The sequence below is a fragment of the Spermophilus citellus genome, assembly GCF_964194105.1.
Source record: "Spermophilus citellus genome assembly, chromosome: X".
NCBI lineage: Eukaryota > Metazoa > Chordata > Mammalia > Rodentia > Sciuridae > Spermophilus > Spermophilus citellus.
The window spans coordinates 103,424,441-103,442,851 of NC_138190.1; the positions used below are offsets into that span (position 1 = coordinate 103,424,441).

At 32.6% G+C, this 18,411-nt stretch overlaps 1 protein-coding gene and 1 pseudogene across 2 annotated transcripts in view; one reads left to right on the plus strand and one right to left on the minus strand.

Moving 5' to 3' along the window:
* The window catches only part of IL1RAPL2 (interleukin 1 receptor accessory protein like 2), a gene marked incomplete at both ends in the record, with an annotated part of 1,059,270 nt that overhangs the window by 278,570 nt on the left and 762,289 nt on the right, over positions 1-18,411 (plus strand). The window lies entirely within an intron of this gene.
* On the minus strand, positions 7,470-8,253 carry LOC308639904 (small ribosomal subunit protein eS1-like; annotated as a pseudogene). The gene has a single exon. The product of its transcript is annotated as a small ribosomal subunit protein eS1-like (transcript).

Below are 18,411 nucleotides of genomic sequence, written 5' to 3' on the forward strand. Positions count from 1 at the left end.
GCATTAAGTCTTTATTACAGAAATGTTATTGCATGATCCTTAACATTTAGTGAGTACTTCCTGTATGGTAGGACCTCTATTAAGGGTTTACATAAACTATGTCATTTGATACGCTAAGTGTACCTTCAAAGTAGATTCTGTTTTTATCTCTCTTTTATAGACAAGAAACAGAGAATCAAGAGTGTAAATGACTTTGGGACATATAGCCATTAAATGATAAATATTGGCATCTAGGCAGCATAGATTCAGAATCCACATTCCTCAAACTTCACTCCGTATTTCTTCTTATAATGATAGCTAATATATATTATGTACTTATATGAGCCAGATATACAGTATCATTAAATGATATGCAGTGTCACACAAGTCCCCATGCATTCATTAGTTCATTAATTCATTCCACCAGTCCTTTGGAGATCAGGTAACCTTATTAATTTTCTTTTACAGATGAAGAAACTAAGTCTTAGAGAAAATAAGTATTGTCTACAAAGTGATTCAGCTAGTAAGTAACAGACAGGAGTTTAGTTTATATGCTCAACAACTATGCTATACTGTAGCAGTCAAGAATTAAAAACTAAAAATAACTGAAACTGAACTATAAATTCTAATATCTATAAACAAAATCATACCTTTAATCCTGCTGCTCGTGGAATGTATTAAATAGAAGATATTTGGATATATCACCAATATCAATAATTTATATGTAGTTATTACTGGGATTAAAAATGAGAGGAATTCCCAAGTAGCAGGAAAGAAATACCTTTCTTCATTAATAAAACTGGTTTATGGGGCTGGGGTTGTGGCTCAGAGGTAGACTGCTCGCCTACCATGTGTGAGGCAATGGGTTCACTCCTCAGCACCACATAAAAATAAAGATATTGTGTCCACCTATAACTAAAAAAAAGAAAATGGTTTACTAAAGAATGTCAGATAATCTTGTCAGAGATAGCATTAAGGTGGGGTAGAATAGAATGTCATGTGTAGTCCTAGGAAAAGTGACTATCTAAAAATGTGTGTTCTGGGGGATACACTAACAACAAAAGAAATGGTGACAAACTGTAGTTTTGATCCTTGCAAAATAGAAATATAAGTGTTATTTTGCACTTAAGGAAAATTATTAAATTTCCTTTTTTATTGGTTGTTCAAAACATTACAAAGCTCTTGACATATCATATTTCATACATTAGATTCAAGTGGGTTATGAACTCCCATTTTTACCCCAAATACAGATTGCAGAATCACATCAGTTACACATCCACATTTTTACATAATGCCATATTAGTAACTGTTGTATTCTGCTACCTTTCCTATCCCCTACTATCCTCCCTGCCCTCCCCTCCCCTCTTCTCTCTCTATCCCATCTACTGTAATTCATTTCTCTCCTTGTTTTTCCCCCATCCCCCTCACAACCTCTTATATGTAATTTTGTATAACAATGAGGGTCTCCTTCCATTTCCATGCAATTTCCCTTTTCTCTCCCTTTCCCTCCCACCACTCGTCCCTATTTAATGTTAATCTTTTCCTCCTGCTCTTCCTCCCTGCTCTATTCTTAGTTGCTCTCATTATATCAAAGAAGATATTTGGCATTTGTTTTTTAGGGATTGGCTAGCTTCACTTAGCATAAACTGCTCTAGTGCCATCCATTTCCCTGCAAATTCCATGATTTTGTCATTTTTTAGTGCTGCATAATACTCCATTGTGTATAAATGCCACATTCTTTTTAATCCATTAATCTATTGAAGGGCATCTGGGTTGGTTCCACAGTCTAGTTATTGTGAATTGTGCTGCTATGAACATCGATGTGGCAGTATCCCTGTAGTATGCTCTTTTAAGGTCTTTAGGGAGTAGTCCGAGAAGGGTAATAGCTGAGTCAAATGGTGGTTCCATTCCCAACTTTCCCTGGAATCTCCATACTGCTTTCCAAATTGGCCGCACCAATTTGCAGTCTCACCAGCAATGTACAAGATTACCCTTTTCCCCACACCCTCGCCAGCACTTGTTGTTGTTTGACTTCATAATGGCTGCCAATCTTACTGGAGTGAGATGGTATCTTAGGGTGGTTTTGATTTGCATTTCTCTGACTGCTAGAGATGGTGAGCATTTTTTCATGTACTTGTTGATTGATTGTATGTCCTCCTCTGAGAAGTGTCTGTTCAGGTCCTTGGCCCATTTGTTGATTGGGTTATTTGTTATCTTATTGTCTAATTTTTTGAGTTATTTGTATACTCTGGATATTAGGGCTCTATCTGAAGTGTGAGGAGTAAAAATTTGTTTCCATGATATAAGCTCCCTATTTACCTCTCTTATTGTAGAACTCAATACCACAATCAATAACCTAGACTTAACTGACATATATAGAATTTATCAACCATCATAAAGTGGATATACTTTTTTCTCAGCAGCACATGGATCCTTCTCAAAAATAGACCATATATTATGCCATAGGGCAACCCTCAGTAAACATAAAGGGGTGGAGATAATACCATGCATTTTATCTGATCATAATGGAATGAAACTGGAAATCAATGATAAAAGAAGGAAGGAAAAATCCTACATCACATAGAAAATGAACAATATGTTACTGGATGATCAATGGGTTACAGAAGACATAAAGGAGGAAATCAAAAAATTCTTAGAGATAAATGAAAATACAGACACAACATATCGGAATCTATGGGACACAATGAAAGCAGTTTTAAGAGGGAAATTCATCACCTGGAGGTCATTCCTCAAAAAAAGAAAAAACCAACAAATAAATGAGCTCACACTTCTTCTCAAAGCCCTAGAAAAGGAAGAGCAAAACAACAGCAAATGTAGCAGAAGGCAAGAATTAATTAAAATCAGAGCGGAAGTCAACGAAATGGAAACAAAAGAAACTATTGAAAAAATTGACAAAACTAAAAGTTGGTTCTTCGAAAAAATAAATAAGATTGACAGACCCTTAGCCATGCTAACGAAGAGAAGAAGAGAGAGAACTCAAATTACTAACATACAGGATGAAAAAGGCAATATCACAACAGATGCTACAGAAATACAGAAGATAATTAGGAATTATTTTGAAAACCTATATTCCAATAAAATAGAAGATAGTGAAGACATCAATAAATTTCTTAAGTCATATGATTTGCCCAGACTGAGTCAGGAGGATACTCACAACTTAAACAGACCAATATCAATGGATGAAATTGAAGAAGCCATCAAAAGACTACCAACCAAGAAAAGCCCAGGACCGGATGGGTATACAGCAGAGTTTTACAATTTCCTTTTATAAATTTAGTTGATTTTTTCCTGTTATCCTGTAAATGGAGGAGAGTTGAATTGCAAGCCAGATCCTAATGATATAATGTTCATTTGTTTTAAAAGTAATATCTGTTGTTAGGAGATTATGTACTTCAAACATTTTTAGTTCTTGATTTACTTTTCACTTAATATCGTATACTCTACATCTCTAGCTTCAAGAGGATTTTGATTTCTAAATATTCATGCCTTATGTATAAATGTAATTATGTATTTTCAAGCACATATAAAATTAATAAATGTTTCATTATATAATTTAACAAAAAAAGGTGAAGGAGGTGAGCAAAAGAAAAGATGAAGCAGGTGATTGTATTATTATAATACCGCTTTTCCTCCCATCTCTCTCCTTCTGTTAGGGTCTATCTGTACCTATTTGTCAAGGAGATATTTGTACACTGAAGAAACATGATATTTAATAGCAGAAGCTAAGAATGATGTAGAGCTAGTACCTGATGCCCAAAGAGGACAGGCAAGGTTGGGTTTACATAATGGGAGGTATAAAGGCCCTGGGTAGTAGAGGAATATGTGGCATTAACTGTGAGAAGACCAATAAAGAGAAAGGAAAAAGGAAGAGATAGATATTATCTACTTCAGAACTTTTATCATTGTTAGGCATTATTTATTTCTACTTCTGAGAACATTCAAATTATCTGGAAGAGTTAAAATACTTTACAATACTAGAGTTTGGATTGTGAAATTTCTACTTTTTAACTTACTGGTGTTAGAAGGGGTTTGGTATTTCCTGCCAGAATTCTCTTGGAATCTTCCACTGGCACAGCCCTAGAAATACTAACTTTGAAAAATGGCATTTGGCTGGCAGTCCCTGACATAACCACTCTTGAATTTCTACTAAAATACCTATGAAGACATAGAAAAATGATGAAAACTCACAAGAATACTGATAACTCAGAATGGCAGTGAAATTATTGCCATAGACAGGGAGAAATTTCCACTAGTTAAAAATCAGTAAGCAATGAATTGAAAAGTGCAATTCATGAGCTTCCCATACTATGCTGCTAGAAATTTGGTAAGCTAAACATTGAAAACATGAAACTAAGATATGTTCCCATACAGTCTAAATCCTGGTTCCAAAACACTGTGTGGTAGATATATTTTACATTGCTAGCAGACTGGATTCCCCCTCCCCTGCCAAATATTTTGCTTTTCTTCCTATATGTACTTGGCAACTGGAACTCCTAGAAAACAATGAAGAAAAGTGGCAAATGGAAATGGCTTTGGAATTTCGAATATGAAGCAGTAGTGAATCTTTTTTTTTTCAAAATTCAGTCTCCACAAACACATTACTGTAAGTAGGAACAGAGAAAGAACCAGTAGAAATGCATACCAGGGATTCTAATTTTTGTGTGTGTATTGCATTAGTTCAGGTTTTCAACAAAGAAAGCATATGGGTCAGGAAGAGGATCTAGTCTTCCATCAAAGAAGGTACATTAGATAAATCAAGTTAGACACTGAGACATGTTGTCCAACTGTATATCTGAGAAAGGAATATACCTAATAGCCAGGTTGAGCTTAGTTTAGAAAATTGTTTTCTCCTAACTATTGGCTAAAATGGGATCAAGATAGATTGCAACTCCTTTAAAAATAAGCAGTAAAGAAAAAAATTATAGAGCATTCAGAAAACTTGCAAACAAGCTAAAAGCAAGATCATTCTGCATATTTAGACGTTTCTGAAAATGAGTTTTAAAGGAATCAGAAAAATATTAGAATTTTTTATTTTGGCTAAAATGCATGAAGACATAGCTTTTTTGAAGGAGAATACAAAGTGGCAGATATTCATAACCTTTTGTGAGGTCACAGACTGTTTTTAAAATTTGATGAAATTTCCATATCCTTTCCCTACATAAGACAAATTTATAAATTTGCTCATTTTTTTTCCATTCGGTTTCTGGTGTTTGATATATCATCTTAAACTTGTCTGTGAACTTCAGTTTAAGAGCTTTTGCCATAATAAAAAACATAAGTGAATATGCTAAGAATGAGACTTTTGAAAATGAGAGACCAAACTCATGAGGGAGAAGATAATAACTCTGAAGATAGCCAGTATAATTTGAAGTATTGCTAAGGGAAAAATAAATATAACCATACACACACAATACACACACACACACACACACACACACGTGTGTGTGTGTGTATGTGTGTTTTAAATCATAAATGCCACTTCAAATTGTATCTCTGTACCACAAATTTGTCATGCATAACCATATATTTTTGAGCACACAAATATAGCTATTAGAAGTTATAAATAATAAGAGGTTATAAATAATAAAGAAGTAAAGCAGAAAAAGGTAAATATGTTGATATCATAGAAGTTGAGAGTAGAATAGTGGTAATCAGAAGCTGGGGGTTTGGTGATTGGGGATAAATTACAGGTGGGCAGGAGGAATAAGTTCCAGTGTTCTGTACTTAGTTAAAAATAGTTAAAAGACAGGATTTTGAATGTTCCTAACACAAAGAAACAATACATTTGAGACGATGGACATGCTAATTGCCCTGACTTGATCATTACATATTGTATAATGGTATCAAAATATCACAGTATACCCCATAAATATGTACAATTATTGTATGCCAAATAAATTTACTTTATAAACACAGAAAACAATAGTGCTTAAGAACTCATTCTGTGGAATCAGGGCAGCTCTGCCACTTATTAGTTATATGAATTTGGATAAGGTAAGTAACTCATCTGAATGTGTTTCATGTATCTGAAACAGGAAGATTCATAGCTATGAATCAATGGGCTCTTATGAAAACTAAATGAGATAGTTGATCTAAAATGCTTACTGGTGGTTAGCAGGCTTTGTGACTAATAATATTGTTGCTACTTATTATTATGTGTGGTGGGATTCTAGATGATTTTTAGTTTTTGTTATTTTTCTATATTTTCCAAATTTTTACACAATGAGCAGGTATTACTTTTGTAATCACAAGCCATGTTATTTTAAAAATAATTGTACACAAATGGTATGTAGTATGCCATAAAAATATGGAGAGAAGCACTATAGGGTCATAAAAAGTACTGCAATGCAAATTTTTAAAACATTTTTTTTCTGATTTGGGGCAAGAAACATGTACTAGTTATAATAACTCATTTCATTATAAAAGGTTGTCTTATTTATTTGTTCTTTTTAGTTATACATGACAGTAGAATGAATTTTGGTAAATAATACATATGCATAGTATAACTTATTCTAGTTAGGATCCCATTCTTGTGGTTATACATGATGTGGAGTTACCCTAGCCATGTATTAAAATGTAAGATAGGAAAGTTATATCTGATTAATTCTACTGTCCTTCCTATTTCCTCCCTTCCCTTCATTTCCCTTTGTCTAATTCAATGGACTGCTATTCTTCCCCTTTCCACACTCCCTTGTTTTGGGTTAGCATCCACATATCACAGAGAACATTTGGCCTTTGGTTTTTTTGAGATTGACTTATGTCACTTAGCATGATATTCTCTACTTCCATCCATCTCATTCTTCTTTATTGCTAATATTCCATTGTGTATACATACCACATTTTTTTCATCATCCATTCATTCATTGAAGGGTATCTAGATTGCTTCCATAGTTTTGGCTATTGTGAATAGAGCTGCTATAAATATTGATATGGTGGCGTCACTGTAGTATGCTGATTTTATGTCTGTAGGGTTTAAATTGAGGAGTGGGATAACTGGGTCAAATGGTAGTTCCATTCCAAGTTTTCTAAGGAATCTCCATCCTGCTTTCCCTAGTGGTTGCACTAATTTGTAGTCACATCAACAACATATAAGAGTAAAAGTTTGTCTTATTTAAATGGCATATGAGCTATATATACTCATTTTAGAGCATTGGTCCTCTACAGAAGAGTATAAAAAGTCAAGTTTATCTTGTTTTGGAAAATGATAATTGGTGTTTTTTATGTACACTTTTTTCCATCTATGTTTTTGACCTTGTTGAGATGATATCAAATTAAATTTCCACATCCTGCTTTTTTGTAAACTAATATTTGGGAGAACTTATTCATGCAATTGAAACCTTCCAAAACATTATTTTTAATAGCTGTTTATGTGACTCAGCCATTCTGTAATTGATATATGCCTATATTGTTCGTGATGTTTTTCCATTACAAATAGGACTTTTTATTTGTCACTATTAAAACTCTGCATTTTAAACAGATTTTTGAACTGGTGGTTCATATCCATTTACTTGTTCAACTTTAGTGCCTGTCCCATCCCCAGTAGCATTTCTAGAATGACTACCTTTACCATGAAAACTTTATGAGTTTTCTTAATTAAAGCTTGAGCTTCTTCAGCAATTTTACTTTCCTACCAAAGACATCACGAAGAGGATAAATAGACTGGTAAGCCTTTTCTGTGTCTTTCCCAATGCTGTCTTGAACACTTCTTTCAAGTCCTTTGTCTGTACCTCCTGAGTCATGTTTTCCATCATTTTTTTCCAGATTTGATGGACCTATTAGTGCTGAGTATAAAAGGTCTTCCATATCTGAATGTTGCATATTTTTTTTGTAAGGGCAACACAAAACAGATGCAGCAAATAACCATAGGTAGTCTTGACATGAACATGAACTTCAATCATGGTCTACCATTTTTTTGACCATGTCACACATTTTGTCATGGGTAAGATCCATGCAATGAAAGTCAGGCAGTTTTTGCCCTGAACTTCCTTAGCAATTAGCATGAATTTTCTCAATGCAATTTCATCATTCTGCATATTGGCCAAAGCTCATTTCAGGCACATGACTTTTGAGGCCATCAGATGCAATTTTGGTTACTTGAGTGTTCATGACTAATGTTTTTCCAATATTTCTTATATTGAACATAGCCAATGCTTTCATATCATACCAATCTGTCTTAGAAAATGCATCAGTCACTTTCCTGTTAGCTCTCTTCTTGCCACCTTTCAAAAGGCACTTGTTCTTGCCAACCTCCATGATGCTTTTCATAAAACTAAAAGCTCTTCATGATTTTGTTATGTTTGATGTTCCAACAAACATACATGTAAATGATGCTTTTTTTCTGAATTTCATATCATTTCCCTATAATTGATCCTTAAAATGAGAAATATTAGGTCAAAATGAAGCATATTTTAAATAAAAAGCATAACATTCTTGATATATCATGATGCTTTCTAAAAAGGTTTTTAGCAATTTATAATCCTCCTCCAACCACTTCCTTAACTCTCCTGTCTTAGCATTCCCTTAGCAAAATATTTAACAATAATTCTCTATTAATTTAATTTAAAAAAATTTTAAGTTGTTTTAACTTCCATGATTTTGCCTATCCCCTTGAATATCTATTTTTTAATACCTATATTTTATTTATTTATTTTTATGTGGTGCTGAGGATCAAACCCAGGGCTTCACACAGGCTAGGTGAGTGCTCTATCACTGAGGCACAATCCTAGCCCTGAACATCTATTTAAAATGATTATTGCCCAATTGTAGTGCCTTCTCTATGAATTGTCCATATGTGACTTTTGCCATTTTGGGAGATTGTTTCGTAATTGTTAGTTATTCCTTTGTTACTTGGAAAAAAAATCTATATAATCTGAATGCATTTGCATATTTAAAAAAAGAAAACTTTGTTTAAAACAGTGCAATATGTATACGGGGTAAAAATGGGAGTTCATAATCCATTTGAATCAAATGTATGAAATATGATATGTCAAGAGCTTTGTAATGTTTTGAACAACTAATAATAAATAAATAAATAAATAAATAAAAGTTTATAATATTTTTGACCAGTGAGACTGGAGATCATAGTTCTCTTATGGCAGCCAGAAAATGGAAAAAAAAGTTTCACAGAACAATATCTAAATGCTGGTCCTGAGAGATTTTGTAATTTCTCACCAAGGCTTTCCTTCAAACATGTGAAAATTAACATATTATCTGTTTTAATCCATAAATATACTCTTCAGCAATAGTTTTCACTTGAAAACTGTGTCATACTTGCTGAGCCAAACATTTTTTTTTTCATTTGTTCTGTTCTCCTTTCTTAGTAGACCCAGAATGGACTGGATACTTTCCAAGACTGAAATTAAATATGATCTTACAGGATCTCAGTTCTTGGAAATTTTGTGAATGTGTATGTAACTATTGTGACAGGGCAAGAATGTAGTCTAGCAAGAGGATAAAATTCTCAATTAGGGTGTCCCTGGCATTCTTTTCTCAAGTTTTTTTTCAACATTTTCATGCATATATTCAGAAATAAAACCTCTGGCATTGCTCTTACTGAGGCAATTTGCTTGTGCTCTTCCACAGACTTTCTCAGTCTCTGTGGTTCCTACAAATAAAGCCCAAGTTTGTTCATTGAAAGCATATTCTACACTAAGGTTAGCTAATGCTATGTTATGCATTCCTTGATACTATGCTTTTTCTTTTCATCCATTTTCACATGCACCATTAGTTTTCTCTTATTCTCCCCGACCTTTAGTAGTTTCCTGTACCAATTCTTCCATTTCATTCCCTGTTGAATTTATTTCCCTTCTATTCCAAAAGATAAAGCTAAATATCCACAAGAAGAATCCATCCAAGAGTATTTTTTGAACTATGGGTTATGACCCATTAGTGGGTTGTAAAATCAATTTAGAAGGTTGCAACCAGCACTTCTAAAATGACATAAAATAGAATATATCAGAGTATATCACATATAGTAAGGCAATTACCTTTTCATGAAACAAACATAGGAGTATACGGGGTCCAATCTAAAATGTATTTTATTCTGTGGGTCAAAGTAAAAAATGTTCAAGAAACAGTTTGGTAAAACACATTTTAGGATGACAGACATAGATTGAGACTCAATTTAAGGGCTTGAAAGTCAGGTAGCTGCCCTGGGTGCCAATTGGTATATTTGAAGACATTTCACAGATACAAAAATATCACTAAGGCTATAAACAGATGGAGAACATTGCATTTACTGGACTCTTCTCTAGGACAGAAGTGCATGTGAATAAGGTGGATGACTTTGTAGATATGGTTGTATATCTTAGAGCAGCAGGCAGAGAGACTGTCTTGCTTCTAATGAATTGTACATCCACATACTTCTCCATCTGCACATAGTGTTTGGTCCGTCTTCTCAATAGATGTTGAACCATTATTTAAAGAAATTTGGGGGCACCAAATTATTAGCCTGCTAAGTTGCTCATATATCTTGGCTCAGATCTGTGTAGTCCCAAAATGAGAGAAACAATTGCTATTGTAAGAAATGAATATTTGCTGGTTAGGATAGCAAGATTTGTTACCCATAATCCTGCAAGTTTCAGTGACTTAGCACAATAGAAAATTACTTCCCCTTCATGTAGTAATCCATTGCAGGTGTGAGTAAGTAAGGGAGTAGCTTGCCTCCAAAGGTGATTCATGAATCCAGATTGCTTCTATGCTGTGACTCTTTCATAAGGCTTTCAGAATCTCTTCTCTACCCAGCCCAAGGATGGAAGATAGTGTAGAAGTCATACCCACTTACTAAATATTCCCATCTGGAAGTGATACCCATCATTTCTGTTCACATTCCACCAGCACAAACAAGTTACTTGGTCACACCTGGATCCAAGAAAGGACTTGGAAGTAAAGTTCTCATTTCCTCCCCCTAGCACCATCGCATGTTGTAGGGTGGGTATAGATTTTGATGAATAACTATTTTTTTTTCAATCACGATAAGTTATAGTAGTCACAAGAATCCTCCAGAAATTCCCAACACAGGTTTGGAGAATAAATCACTTCTCCTCTTACCATTTCTATGCTCTTTTGCAAAATGACAGGTTGTGTTGACCATTGGTGCATACATACTTTTTTATTAATAAAAATAGGCCATTTCATTTTCTATCTTACTTAGGTTGTCATTGGGGCATCTTTACATTTAGCTGAATATTATTTTTAGTTTAAAATGAATGTAGTTGGCAAGCATGAAGTGTATAAGGTAGTAAATCCTAAATTGTAGGCAGCTACCTCATTTATTCAGCTGCTGAGTTCCATTTGGTTGACCAGACAGAGTACTTTGCATTGTATGATTTGTGATATCTGGATGCAGTAGAATGGTTTTAAGTTCTGATTAAACAGAAAACTTAAAAAGATTTAAATGAAAAGCCAGTAATATCAAAAACATTACAATCTGGTTTAGATAAACAGTCACCTGAATGAATTGAATATAAACATTTATTTGGGGAAGAAAGCACTTGTATAGAAATTGCTCTTATGATTATTATTTAAGCTTATGAGTACCAAAATAGTTCATAATTATGAATAACAATTGTTGGCAAGTGTGCTATTGCTTTATTAGAATTCTTGCCCAGAATTGGTATGGTGCTATTACTTATTGCTTTATTTTTCTTCTCTGATTATCAGAACAAAACAATGAAATTGAAATCCTCTAATAGCAATTAGAATTTTCATCAAGGTACCTGTCAACATGTGGCTATGGAAAATTGTGTTGCTTCTATGTGAAATGTAATGTGAAAATATCTTCAAAATAATGAATTTAGGAGATTTGTTGAATGAATACTGATAAAATGACTTTGCTTCACTGAAATTATTCTAACATTAAATTTATATAATTAATTATTTTCTCTTTTTTTAATTTTGTTTCCTGCTCCAGGTTAGTGAGCAAGTTAATTAAATGCTAATATTAAATTTACTTGAGTATGCAAAAAAGAATAGCCATCTACACTGTTGTTTACATGGCACAGTAGAAGTCTGTTTAATGAGAGGTATGGACCTGTGGGTTTCTTGGTATAATCTGACTCTCTGAATGTTGATTCTTATTTAACAAATGACCAAAAAAAAAAAAAACCAGCCAAAAATGGTCACATATGATATAGAATGTACTCATTTCACAAATAATTGATCAATAACCATCCTGAATTTAATTATTATTTTACATCAGTGTTTTCAATATTTTTAACATTGAAATAATAGTTCTATGAATCTGAAACATTTCACATGAAAGGATCCTGCATGGAAATAAATTAGGAAACTGCTGAATATTCTCTCATAGATGATAATCATAATGCATGTTAGCATTTTAAGGGGTTTAAGAAATTTGTTATTTAAGCAGCCTATTTGACTTTTTAAATCTAAAGATCTTTATTTATTATAGTCAAATAATTTTGTTTAATAAGTTTTAACTCTAATACTTCGATGTCTCCCAAACTCTTTTTTTCTTGTAAGGGGGGAATAATAATAATCCTTACAGTTGATAAAGGGCAAAATTGTTTTCATTTGCAATACTGAAGTTGAAGTATATATTGAAAATAACATCTCACAAGTTTTCAAACAAAAACTGGCATAAGCATGAATGCATAATAGAATATTATTTGGCCATAAATAGATTATATTCTGACACATGTTGTAACATTGATAAAGCTTGAAAACATATTAAGTGAAAGGAGCCAGTTACATAATTCCATATACTATATGATTTAATTTATACAACACGTCAAGAATAAGAAAATCTATAAAGATAAAAAGTAGGTTTATGATTGCTTAGGACTAGTCAGCGAGAAGGCTAGGAGGATGACAGCTAAAGAACAGTCTGTGTCTTTCTCGTAACTAAAGTGTTGGAAAGTTAGCTGTGGTAATGATTACACATATCTGTGAATATACAGAAAACATTGAATTGCATACTTAAAATAGATGGATTGTATGGTATGTGAATTATATATTAAAACTCTTAAAGTAGTAATCACCACTTGATAAATATTTTAAAAATCTGCTCACTATTCAATGGTGTTTAGTCTAAATTATTAATAGCAATATCATTCACTTCAAAATTGATATACCATGTGATTATTTTATAGGCTATGTGTAGATGGATATTTGTTCATGGGTAGATACACATATTTTTACTTAAACTGGTTTGCAATTCCATGTAAAGTTTTGCCAGTATATTTTCCAAAAGTTCTAGAAGTAATATAAAATAATATAAATATGGTATTATCTCTGATTTGTGACAATTAAAAACAAAATGAATAACCTGATAAAAGACATGGGAAGAATTTGGGACTCCATATTTTGTTGCAATTGTTGAAGAAAGGAAGACCACTTTCATATTCTGATTTTTTGTTTGTTTGCTTTGGTTCTTATCTCATGGGGTCTTTTATCTCAGTCTCCTTTGCTAATTCCTCTTTTCTTGAATCTCATAACATTGGAGTGCACCAGGACTTACTCTTTGGACCCATTCTCATTTCTATCTGTATTGATTTCCTCAGGATCTCATCTAGTTTTATGATTTTAAATATTGTTGTGTTGATTACTTCATAATTTGTATCTCCAGAATTCTCTCCAGAACTCCAGATTGCTATGACTGATTTTCCATACTCATCATCTCCATTTGCATGTCTAATAAATATCACATACTTAACATATCCCAAACTAAACTGATCTTTCTTCCAAATCCATCTACATATCCATCACATCTTCACTTTCAGTTAATGGCTAATCTTTCTTGTTTCTCAGGTTAAAATCTTTGAGTTACCTTGATTGATCTTTTCTTGTACTTAAGGTATGCTGGAGCCTTTGGACCTTTGCACTAGCTATTCCCTCTATCTATACTGTACTTCCCTAATACTTGTATGCTTTCCTCCAACACCCTGCTTCAAGTCTTTGTTCATATATCACCTTCCTTCTTAGTATGGGTTTTATCAACCATGCAACTTACAATCCCAACCACTCAATACCACTGATACTCTGCCTACTGGTTTCCATGATACCATCATCTAAATTACTGTAAAACTTACATGTTAATGTTTAACTGTCTTACTAGAATGTAAACTTCATGTAGGCAGAGATCTTTATTTTTAAAATTTGGTCTCTTTATTTATCCAGCACATAACACACTGCTAGCATTTTATAAATATTTGTTCAATGAACAAATGATAGTATGTATGCAAGTTGTTGATATTATTTTTAATGACCCTAATAATAGTTCCTCATATTTGGAAATAGCTGATGTGAATTTCCAAAACAAACAAGCAAATCACATCCTTTTATAGACTGCTTGGTATGTGTTTTCTGATTAGACCAATATGTACAATTATAATAATCACAAAGCATCTGTTCTTTAACTATATACCCTCTCCATTCATAGTCATTGCCAAGTCAAATTAAGTGCCAAAATGTAATCTTTGTCACCTACTCAAAATATTTTCAATTTTTATAACTCCTCTAATAGAAAGTAAGCAAGAGTTTTGATTTCTGGATTTTCAAAAATCTTTCTTTTTTAAATATCTCCCATAAACAGTTTAAAAAGTAAAATCAAGAACATTTGGCATGAAAGTTTCTATCATGATACTATTTAATTATCATTCATATTTCACATTTAAAAAAATTCTCAGGATTTTTTCTCTTATATATGTTAGCTTGTCCCTTAAAGTAGATGGTTTACAACCTCACAAAGAAAACAAAATGATGTATGTGCACAACTAGCACAATTAATTAATCTTGCTATGGGGATTTTAATTTCAGAATTTGGGACTTTGACTCTTATATTTAAGTTGTCAACCTTGGAGTTTCGTTAGTCTAAATTTTACATTTCATTTATGAAGATGTGCCTATTCCAAATAGGCAGCACTATCTATACATTACATGATGTCTGGTAGGAAATCCTAGCTTAGGATTCCCTTTCCTTGGTCTTATTTCAAGCAATTTCATTAACATAATATGTGATCTCAGGCTAATTATTTAATTTCTGTGCTTTGGGTTGATTTTTTTAAATTTAAGAATAAAGAGAAATATTCTTCTGTACATGTTTAGATAAGACATTAATGTGGGTTTGACAGAACATAGGTTTTTGAGTCATATAGACCTGGATTCAAATCTTGATTCAACCATTAAGTAGCTTTGGCATTTTAGGGAAGTCTTTGGCATTGATTCTTGTTTCTGTCCTCTGTGAAATGGCAATAAGACCTACTTTATAAGGTTGTGAAGATTAGAAAATAATTTTAAAAGTTCCAAGCATAGTTACCCATACTAAACTTATTTCTCTGCCTTGTTCTTCTCCATCTGCCTTTGTTCTAGATATAAATGTTAGGTGAAACGTTAAATTTTATAAATGCTTACAGTGCCTGTCATTTAGTAGGTGCTAAAAATAGTAGTTCCCTTGGATATGCTGTAAGATAATTGAGGTTACTTAATAAGAAAGGTTGTTATAATAGTGGGAAAGGAAAATGAGGAAATTAGAAAAATAAATTTTTAAAGGAAACATTGGTAAATACAATGATTATTCACATTTAACATAATGTTACATTGGTTTCACCTTCCCAAATGCCTAAAATATCCCAAAAATAAGTTTCTGCTCCATAGATAAGCCCATTATCTTACTGAGCCTACATTTTTGCACAGATTTCATGAGATATGTAATATAGTCTCATAACTTAGAAAAATGTTTACATTATCAACTCCAGTACTTTGTCCAACATATTTGACAATGAGAAGAGTTTCTATTGCTAAGTGGAATTAAGTGTATTATTTTCAAGGTTCACTGGCTCCTTGGAAATAAAAATCTTAGAGGAACATGTGTCTTTATTAATAGGAATCAGTTAATTTTAACAACTTCATGCATGCCTCCTTTTACATGCTCCTACAGAGAAATGAATAGCACATATGAACACTAAAGATAAATATTTATTAACATTTTGAAGAGGAAAGACCAGTTAGCAAGTTCATTATTATGGTCCTATTGCAGTATTTGTTTTTAACATATCTTGCCTTGATTTAGTCATGAGTTAACAGCAATGTGTTCCAAATCACATATAAGCATTAAAAAACTTCAAATAACTTATTTTCTCATTTTTCATCTTACTCTGGAATAAGATGGGTAAATACCATTTCCCCCTTTGTTTCATAAGTAGTTCTATTCCTATGGCTTTTAAAAAGATGTGTAAATATAGCTTCATAGTATGATGCATGATGATTTAGTATTTTTAGCTAAATTAGAAAGCCTAATATATAATCACATAGTACTTTCTACAATTTCACATTTGGGGGTAAGGAATATTTTCACCTATTTGTGAAAATAAAAAGATGTAAAGTAATATTTTTTAAAATCCCATTATCCAAAAAGAAATAAGTAGGTAAGAAAATAGCTGAATGAAATAGGGACTCTAAGACCTTAAGTTTTGAGATTGTGTTTCTGTTTCTTCTTTTATATTTTAAACTGAAAGAGTACTTCTTCCTTAAAGTGAATGTAGTTACCTTCTAAGTTGTAGTTAACCAAAACAAGATAAACTAACAAATACTTGGCTTCTATTGGAAAATTGTACATAAAACCTGTTTCATGAAAGTAGCTTTTAATTTTTGATATTCAACTTAACAGGTCAGTTCAACAAACATTGACTCTGAGCGGTCTACCATGGTGTTTAAGAGCATAGGTTTTACAATCAAATAGACCTGGTTTGGTTTCCCATGCCACAATTTACTGTTTTTCATAGCATTATTCAACCACTAACCATCTTAGTTTATTCAATTGAAGAATTGAATTGTGTGCTTTCAGTACCTACTTCGCAAGGATCTAGTGAGAATTCGACAGGAAAGTGTGGAGGTGTCATGTGCGCATGTGCCTGGTTATAGTAATCATTCAATAAATGGTGACTGTTAATAAAACTATATGCTGAACTTTATGTGCTGCTTATACAAAGATTAAAAAGAGATAATCCAATACCAAACCTTTAAAAACTTAAGAAAACTAGATATAATCCAATATTGATATAATCTAATATTGAGCCTTAAGAAAACTAGGAGAAAAGTATGTATTGAGACATGGCTCTAATGTAGCTAGCTTGACAACACATTCCAGTCAGTCACATTACTTAGTTGTCTACAGTGCACATTTTATAGAAAATAAATGTTATACAAGGGATGCAAATGAGCTCTACATATGTGAATGTTCAAGAACATGTGAGTTTTCCAGCCCATACCATAAAAGTCCTAATAAGGTGTAAGTTGGTCATGGTCTTATAGTACCAAATATCCTACTTATAAAATGTATTTTGAAGAAATTCCTTATAACCTTACATCTTTAGAGTAAGATCAAAATTTTAAAAAGAAATTTTACTTTGCTTCAAAGCAAAGTTTAAAAATAAAACTAGCATTTTGAAAACAGGTATGTTTTTTTAAAAAAATAAAAAGCAATTTATTACTTTTGATTGCCATGTGTTGACTTCATACAAGTAATATGGATATAGGCTATTCAAGGTTTATTTATTTGTTTATTTATTTATTTATTTTTGCATTACTATTCTTAATGTTTTTTGAGGCTCAGAAGCATCACATGAAAAATTTGGGAGAGGCTAAAAGAGCAGCCTTGAGTTTCTCCGGGTTTATTGGTCAATCACTGCTTATTACTCTATAGGTGAAAGACAGCTCTTCAGAATGAAGTCAAGTGTATATAAATAACACAAACACAATGTGATTTATTTTTATGCAAAAAGTACATTTCTGTTAATAAAGTAAATATAAAAAATAATGTTATAGTTATAGCACTGAGAGTTAATTTCTCAAAAGCAAAGAAAGTGTGGGGTGTACCATAGGTCCTGATAAGTTAAAGAACATTAACTTTGTAATGCATTAGGTAGTAGGTGGCCAAAGATAGATGTTTTCTATATAATCTACTCTCCTTCTGCATTCATCAGCTGATAGAGCTACATGAGTATCATTAGAAGAATGCCAAATCCTTCTTATGCCCAATTTACAAAATTCAGTTTTCCAATTAATTTAGCATTATATTCAGAAAGAGCCCTCTGTAAACTAGCAAGATTTGATTGCCAAATCAGTGCTTATGATGGCTACCCTCAAGCTTTTGCCAATTTCCTCTGAATCAGAAGAAAATTCATTTATTGTCTAGTGTAATATTTACATGTTGACCCTATTTTGATCTTTTCTTTAGCAATATATCATTCCTGGATAGAACATTAGGTATATTTATAAATAATGCATCTGGCCCACCTGAGTGTCTTGTAAAGGAGTTCTTAAGACAATTGTAAAATAAAAGTTTAAATAAAAAGTGTTCAGCAACTCCAATATTGTAAAAAATAGATGCTTACTTTCCATGATGTCCACATTGAATGGTCACTTTCTCTGTGTATACCTGAGTAGTTACAG